This window comes from Lepus europaeus, unplaced genomic scaffold (assembly GCF_033115175.1).
Source record: "Lepus europaeus isolate LE1 unplaced genomic scaffold, mLepTim1.pri SCAFFOLD_30, whole genome shotgun sequence".
Lineage (NCBI taxonomy): Eukaryota > Metazoa > Chordata > Mammalia > Lagomorpha > Leporidae > Lepus > Lepus europaeus.
This window is the reverse complement of record NW_026909177.1, coordinates 4,814,311-4,822,795: the sequence shown is the minus strand read 5'-3', so window position 1 is coordinate 4,822,795 and position 8,485 is coordinate 4,814,311.

Sequence of the window (8,485 nt, the reverse complement as noted above, 5' to 3'; positions counted from 1 at the left end):
GGTCCATTGCATACGAATTCCACACCAGTTTGTCCGGATATGACTGCATGAAACCGGAAATATCTGGTTTTGTTTTGTCTAACTCAATCCCAGATATTGCTACAGCCTCTCTGTTTGTGCATTGCTGATATTATCGATGGACTTTATTGTTTTGAATGTTTTTTATCGGGGAACATTTTATTTTGAGCTTGGATACAGTAATTGTTTCCACATGGAGACACCAGCTCTGCACATTCGTATTTTCTAGGGAGAAAGCTAGAGGAACTGCGGCAAACAAACATTATATTTCTGTTTGTATCGATGACATTTTATGCACTTGCCTAATGAAAAGACTTTGCTTTTCTCCAAAACCATTTTTACTGGTTTTTTTTTTTTTTTTGGTTCAATGCTTACGAATTCCACACCAGTTTGTACGCGTATGACTGGATGAAACCAGAAATATCCGGTTGTGTTTTGGCTAACTCAATCTGAAATATTGTGAAAGACTCTGTGTTTGTGTTTTCTGGATATTCTCGATGGACTTTATTGTTTTGAATGTTTTTTATCAGGTAACATTTTTTTATGTTTTATTTATTTATTTTTTTAGTGGGAGATAAAATAGCAAGGTTTATTAGGGTAGGGACATCCATAAAAACGGATGGGCACCTCTCCAGACAGGACCTGGGCGAGAGCGGGGCTGCATGGGTGAGTGGAGTTTACACCTGGCCAGACCAGGTGGGCGGCTCATCAAAGATGCAGAGAGCTGAGCGCGCTGTCCAGTTCAGGCTGGGTGTTTTTAAGGGGATGGGTCTTGCTTCCCCACCTCTGCTCCTCTTGGAACAAAGGGCTTTTTGGATGTAAATAGAAAAACTTCTCTTGAAGGTCTGAAACAAAGGACTTTATGGATGCAAATGTTATCAGACCTGAGGAAGGGAGCAGGGTGTTTGAGATGCAGATACTGGGCTGCACCTGGGAGATTGTGGAAGATTGTCAGGCAGAAGGGGGCAGGGCAGGGCTGGATGCTGCCTCAGAAACATTATCGGGATGACTTTGTCATGCAGATGCATATGCTGGACATAGATGTCTTCTCTTTAGGCCTGTTACACACACATAAGCTCATAACTGACTTCCTACCTAACATTCCCCCCTCAAGAGGTAATACCCAAAATTCTTTTTGGGATTATGGATGGAGTTCTGTCTTCTGTAACTTCTTCAAAGCTGGCATGTGGGCGTCGAGGGAGATTTGGGTATTTCCTCTTGCTAACTGTCTTATGGTGTGTGACAGTGGTCTTGGAAAGACTGTGCTGCTCGGTCCAGGGGGCTGCTCAGGTCGTCCAATGGAATGGGCTGGAAGCCTTGTCTGACGACCATTTGGAGTTTGCCAGCCTTTAGTCTGTTAGAGACAAAAGGAACAAGGGCATTAAAAACACAAGGTCCAAAGAGAAGCAGCAAGATTACAGAAGTTATTGGGCCAAGGAGAGGAAATAGGCAGGATTTCCATGACCAGATGTCAGGCCAGAAATCCCAGCCCTGCTTGGCCTGGTCCTGGAGCTGTTTGGAATTGTCCAGGAAAAGTACAAATTTGGGTTTGTACCTGTCCAGTCTGATTGACACAGAGACAACATTCTTCCTGGAGCATGGCACAGATACCTCTCAGAGCAGCAGTTAGCATGTTTAATATTTCTGTCTTTTTTTTTTTTTGGACAGGCAGAGTGGACAGTGAGAGAGAGAGACAGAGAGAAACGTCTTCTTTTTTGCCGTTGGTTCACCCTCCAATGGCCGCCGCGGTAGTGCGCTGCGGCCGGCGCACCGCGCTGTTCTGATGGCAGGAGCCAGGTGCTTATCCTGGTCTCCCATGGGGTGCAGGGCCCAAGCACTTGGGGCATCCTCCACTGCACTCCCTGGCCACAGCAGAGAGCTTGCCTGGAAGAGGGGCAACCAGGACAGGATCGGTGCCCCGACCGGGACTAGAACCCGTTGTGCCGGCGCTGCAAGGCGGAGGATTAACATAGTGAGCCGCGGCACCGGCCTATTTCTTTCTTTTATAACCTTTTGTGACTTCCACACACCCTGTTCAACTTACTTTAAACATTTCACCATTTCCATTCCAGTCTAGAGTAAACTAGCCATCAGGATAAAGTCATTCTTACAAACCATGTCCTTTCCTTATTTAAAAAGCCCTTTCCTTTTTAGCCCTTCTTACCAACAACACTCTTTCCTTCTACACCTTTCTTACCAAGCACACATTTCTATACTTGATGTTTTCCATAGAGCCTGGTTGGCTCTTCTTACCTTACCAGAAGACTGAGGTCTCCATGCAGAGTGAAGATGCCTTACAAATCCCTTGTGTGATCTAGCGCTCTGGTTAAGGCAATCAGTTCTGCTAGCTGAGCAAAAGTTCCTGGGGGCAGAGCACGCTTCAATAACGTGCCATGCTGTAACTGTTGCATACCCTGAGAAGCAGGTCCTGTCTGACAAAACTGTTTCTGTCTGTGAACCAAACCTCATCTGCATTAGTCAGGGGGCTTTTAGGTCCCTTCTGCTGGCATAGATTAAGACTATAGACTTGATCTATTGTCTCAGTACAGGAGTGGAGGGGACCACTTTCCCCCGGAACTGGCATTAAAGTAACTGGGTTTAGAGTAGAGCAATGCCTTATTTTTACCTGAGGGTTTTCTAGGAGGACCTGATATTTTAGTATTCTACTATCTGTGAGCCAGTGAGAGCCCTTTTGCTCTAATAGAGAATTTATTTGATGTGAGGTATAAAGGGCGATATCTTGCCCCAGTGTAATTCTAGATACCTCTTCCGTAAGCAAGGCAGCTGCTGCCATTGTCTTTAGGCAGTGAGGCCATCCTTGTGCAACCATGTCTAGGTTTTAGAAAAGTAGCCCACAGGTTGATTAATAGGTCCCAGATCCTGAGTTAACCCTCCTAAGGTGACTCCCTGCCTCCCAGTGATGTACAGCTGGGAGGGTTTCTCTGGGCTTGGCAGTCCTAGCACAGGGGCTTTAGCCATAGCATCCTTCAGCTGAGCAAAGGCTGTGGTTTGCTCTTTCCCCCAAAGGAGGGGGCTCTGCTTTGCCTGCCTGTCAAGAGCCTGGTTTAGGAACTGTGCTATTTCCCTGTATCAGGAACCTGTAACCTGATAGAGAAAAGCTGGGACTGCCTGAAGTTTGCAGACTTTGCTGCATGGCCCATATCCTCTCTGGGGCTGGTTTTCTCTCCCCAGGGGAGAGGATAAGGGTTAAATAATTAACACTCTAATGGACTAGCAATGCTTTGTTTTCTTCCAGATACCTAGTAGCTAGTTTTGCTAGGAAGTTAAGCCAATGTATAAGACTAGAGTCTCAGGCTGGGAAAGGAGACAGACTAACAAATCATTTACATTTAATCATCTACATTATGGATTATTGTGCACCCCCCTCAAGAGATAGTCCCTTTAAGTCCTCAGTGAGGACCTGTCCAAATAGGTGCAGGACTACCTGAGTTAGCTGTTACTGAAAGCCCTGTTTTTAGGAACAGGCAGGGAGGGCTTTCTCTAAGCTTAATACTATTGGATAGATGTCTAAGGCCTGGCTGGGTGCATGAGGCCCAGACCTATCCAGGGGGTGCTGGAAGAGAATTGCAAGAGATGCGAATCTCTTTTAAGGGAGGCACCCTGTTGACTGGCATTACATGGCTGGACTAGGAGGAGAGCTGAGTAGGAGGCTGATAGAAATAGGCAACTTGCGTTTCACTGACCCTGGGCCATCCCCTCAATAGCAGTGGCTGGAGCTAGAAGCTGGGCAGAGGCTGGGCAGAGCCAAAGGCTTTTTAGCTCGGGGCCACAAGGTCTGCAGTTCTGAACCAGGAGTCCTTCGACACCCAGGGCAGTTCCGTGTCCAGTGACCATGCTCTTGGCAGAGCTGACAGAAGGCAGTTTCTGTCACAACAGCTGATTGCCCAATGCCCTGGCTCCTTATATCAGCAACAGGTGCTGTTTGGGGTGCACTGGCCTTGCTGGGTCTCCTTGACGGCAGATCACTGTGCAGAAAGCCATATATTGGCCTGTTGCCTACCCTCTGCTAGCTTGCTGCTTGTTCTCCTGGTCTCTAATAAAGTAGACCAAGGAGGCAGCCTTTATGATGTCAGTCAAGGGGGTGCTCAACCCAACCCTGATTTCTTTAATATCAGGGTGAGCTAAAAAAACTATGGTCATGGGCAAATTCTGACACTTAATATTTTCTTGTTAAGACTGTGCCCATGAGGAGAACTATGACCTTTTAGGTACGATCAACTGTGGTGACCTGCTTGCATAGTTTGAGGTCATCAGTACAACTTCCTATTTATCCCTTAATTTGGTTTAAAAGGGGAGTTAAAAGGTGCAGGACTACCTGAGTTAGCTGTTACTGAAAGCCCTGTTTTTAGGAACAGGCAGGGAGGGCTTTCTCTAAGCTTAATACTATTGGATAGACGTTTAAGGCCTGGCTGGGTGCGTGAGGCCCAGACCTATCCAGGGGGTGCTGGAAGAGAATTGCAAGAGATGCGAATCTCTTTTAAGGGAGGCACCCTGTAGCTGTCACATTATTTCATAGTATAACCTCTTATTCTGGCTATGCTGTTTGGCCAGGCATTATTACAGAAAAGGTCAACCATTCCTTACATAAGGTCTGGGGATCAAACCGTACATCACAGTGGAGAGCCCTGCAGAACTGTAGTAACTTCCCTTCTGGAAGAGAAAAGAGGAGAAGTGAGGCAACGAGTCGGGACTCTAGACTGACTTCCTGGGCTTTCAGATTTAACTGGCGGTTTAACCAGTTCTTACTGCGTAGCCTGACTTAGAGGAGAAATTGTGGCAGACTCGTCTCTGCCATCCTTTGGCTTCCGGATTATTTACCGTGTAGCCAGTGGGTTATGGGCCTGGGTTTCCGGGTTTAACTAGTCTTACCGTGTAACCCATAAGTTTAAGTTTTTTTGGCTTCCGGGCTTTCACCGTGTAGCCTGTGGACACTAGAGTTTTCTTGGGCTCCTGGAACCCAGTTCTCTAGCATCTGCCGCATAACCATCTCCTGTTGTCTCTAAGTCTCTTCTGGAACACTTTCTCCCTTTTGGCTAGACCTCCTGTTTGATCCACATTTGAACTAGCAATACATTTGAACTAGCAATGCCTGGTTGTTCAGCGTTAGCTGGACGGAGACTCTGTCAGTCCCTCTTTAAAGGATCTGGCTTCTGAGCCAGAGACTGGAGCAGCTAGAAAGAAACACGTTTATAGCTGAAGTTTAGCATCATTTCACATCTTGGCACCACTTTTAATCTAAACAGCCGATTGATTATTATCTCTGCAAGATGAGAGAGATCTCTTTTGACATCTCCAGGGGCCCACTGGGGATGTCAAAAGTCCGGATAATTTAGAACTTTGATTTTCAGAAAGTCTGTTAAAGGTGCCAAGAGAACTTAGAGTATCTGGTCAAAATAGAATTCCTTAACATCCTGAAATGATAGCCATTCATTTAGGGTGATTTTAACACTTTTAAACCAGATCTAATCATAATATTTAACAATGCTTTTCATCAATCTGAACTTAACAGAGACAGTAGAGCACACAATAGATTACTTGGGTAGAACATGAATTCTATATCTCTTGTTGTCGAATAAACCAGAAATAAAAAAAAAACCTTGCACATAAGAGTTCACATAATTCAGAACTATTTAACAGAGTCAAAAAGAGCTTACACGACCTAACTCTAGAAATGGCAGAGCAACCGATTAAGCAGACACTGTTGATTTACGACTTAGACCATTTCCAGATATTTACTAACATTAGTGAACATTTTTTTTAGAAACCTCATTGTTGTAACAGAAGATCAGACTTCAACTTTAGGTCAGACTTCAACTTTAGGTTAATGTAATTTTGGCATTAGCACTCAACTTAAAGAAAACTCTGTAAACAATTTAAAGTTGTAAACCTTTTAAAACTTTTCATGACTTGCTCACACCTTCTGAAACGTTATACCTGTAGTTACTTTTACATAGTCTTGAATTGTCATGTATGGACAATCTATGAGAATACATGCTAACAAACTCAAACAGTCTCTCTTATCGAATTTAAGATGTGAAAAGTACACAATACATTTTCCCACATTTTGCTTAGCATTGATGCCTAGATGGCTTAAGACACTGAGTTATTACTGAATACCACACCATTATCTGAATAGAAAGTCAAAATTACATTTCGATGCTTTTAAGTAACATAAGAATAACTCCTCCTGGACAGCAAACACGGACACTAGTACATGTTTACAACTTTGAAAAGATCTTCATCGTTAAGAGAAACAAGTTGAAAGCATATCAAAGACATGTAAAACCGAGCAAGTGAGCTACCAAGCAAACCGAAGGGCTTTGGCATTAACTTAATTCTCTGAACCAATCTGTATTGGCTTACTTTAGTTAACAACATAAAGGCTTGTATACACAGAATTTACTCATTTTCGTAAGGCCACTCTAGCTGGAAAGCAAGAACATGAATACAGCATAGGTCTGACACCAATTACAACATTTTAGTACATTTCACATAATCTGAATTGACTCAAGCAGCTGTTACTTTAACAAATTTTAGAGTCTCATCCTTTGAGAGTTCCAGGGATCTGACTGGAAGCCCAAAGTTGGAAGACTCGGTTTAGAATTTAAGCTGTCAGAGTCAAGCGGTTTAGCCAACAATCAGTACATTCCTGATCAGTTGGGTAATCACTCAAACACTGAAAACAGATAAACAACATAAATAACTTTGCGTTGCAGTTTTCCCAATAGAAAAACGCGAAACCTTTAAGGCACGTGAATGAACACTCTCATCAGATAAGTCAGGGACAGCAGCATAGAAAAGAACTAGACATCAGCATATGACCCATTGCTTAGGCTTCCATTAACTGCAAAGAGAAAAACCCATCAGGTTGGAAAGGGTTAATGGATTAAGGTTCTGGCTCCCTTAGGTAAGGCCAGCAGTAGTAAGTATTGAATTGGAAATTCCTCCAGGGGAGGGAAAAAAAGCAGCCCTGGAGGGGGGTGGGGCGTGCTCTTCCTAGATATCTGGCTATGCCTGCCAGGGTGCAGCAGGCCACGTGGACTGGAATAGAGTGCAGAGAAAGGCTGTGGTCCCCCATTTACAGGGAAGACTGTGCACACCAGGGCCTGGAGGACTGGCCGTGGGGTTGGGTAGGTGCGCCATTTCACCAAGAGTGCTGGGAACCTCCTATAATTCAGCCAAAGCCAGATCAATCAGGACTACTGCAAACACTCAGTCAATTAAAACAGATAGTTAACTTGAGCTCCTTTCCAGATTCAGTCCTCAGACAATCAAAGCTTAGCAACAGTAATAGCTCAGAAAAACTTCAAGACGCACCAAAGCTACCATAAGCTGCAAAGACGGAAAGCCTTCTACCAGGTTGGAAAGGGTTAACTGGTAACAGCTTTTACCTAGGTAGACAAGATGTGAGCGGCTGCCCTCACCTTCCCCTATGAATCTCAGCTGGAGGAGAGCAAAGGGAAAAGGCCCTGATGTCTGGGGGCTGAGTGGGGTTTGAAATCTCCTATCGCTCAAGAGTGCCCACTACCTAGTTGTCCGAGTTTACCTGGAGGGCCAATATTAGCCTCGACCGAAGCTAAGCCCTGCTCGCGTAGCAGTAGGCAGCGTGACCAGGCGTCCCTCCAAGAGAGAGACCTGGTCCTCGGGTCGCGGTCTGGCCGCCGGGAAGCCAAAGCGAGCTCAGGGGGTCTCCAGGCTCTCAGCCAACTGCCCTTCCTAATCGCCCTCCTGTTCCTTACAATCCCTCTGGAGTTTCGGCCGTAGCTAAGCCATGGCCGGGGGGACTCCACGTTCTCGGGGAGCTGTGGTGTGCCGGACACTCAACGGTCACTTCCACAGATCCGGTCCTGCTTGAGGGAAGGAATACTGACCTCCGATGTCTTCTCAAAATCCCTTCGTGGTTGCCAAAAATGTTACCGGAGAAATTGCAGGGTTCTTGTCTCCACGCAAGAAAGAATTCAGGTGTGAGACAGAGAGTAGTGGGAGGTAAAATAGCAAGGTTTATTAGGAAGGGACATCCGTAAAAACGGATGGGCACTCCTCCAGACAGAGCCTGAGAGACTGGGGAGAAGGAAGGAGTGGAGAGATTACACCTGACCAGGCCAGGCGGGCGGCTCAGCAAAGAAACAGAGAGCTGAGAACTTAATTTTGTTCTTGGAAACACTAATTGATTCCACATGGACACACCATTTTTACTGTGATTTTCTCAGTCCATTGCATAGGAATTACACACCAGTTTGTCCGGATATGACTGGATGAAAAAAGGAAATATCCGGTTGTGTTTTGGCTAACTCAATCCGAAATATTTTGAAAGCCTCTGTGTTTTTGTTTTCTGGAAATTCTCGATGGACTTTATTGTTTTGAATGCTTTTGTCAGGGAACATTTAATTTCGTACCGTAGAAACACTAATTGGTTCATCATGGGGACACCAGCTCTACACATTCC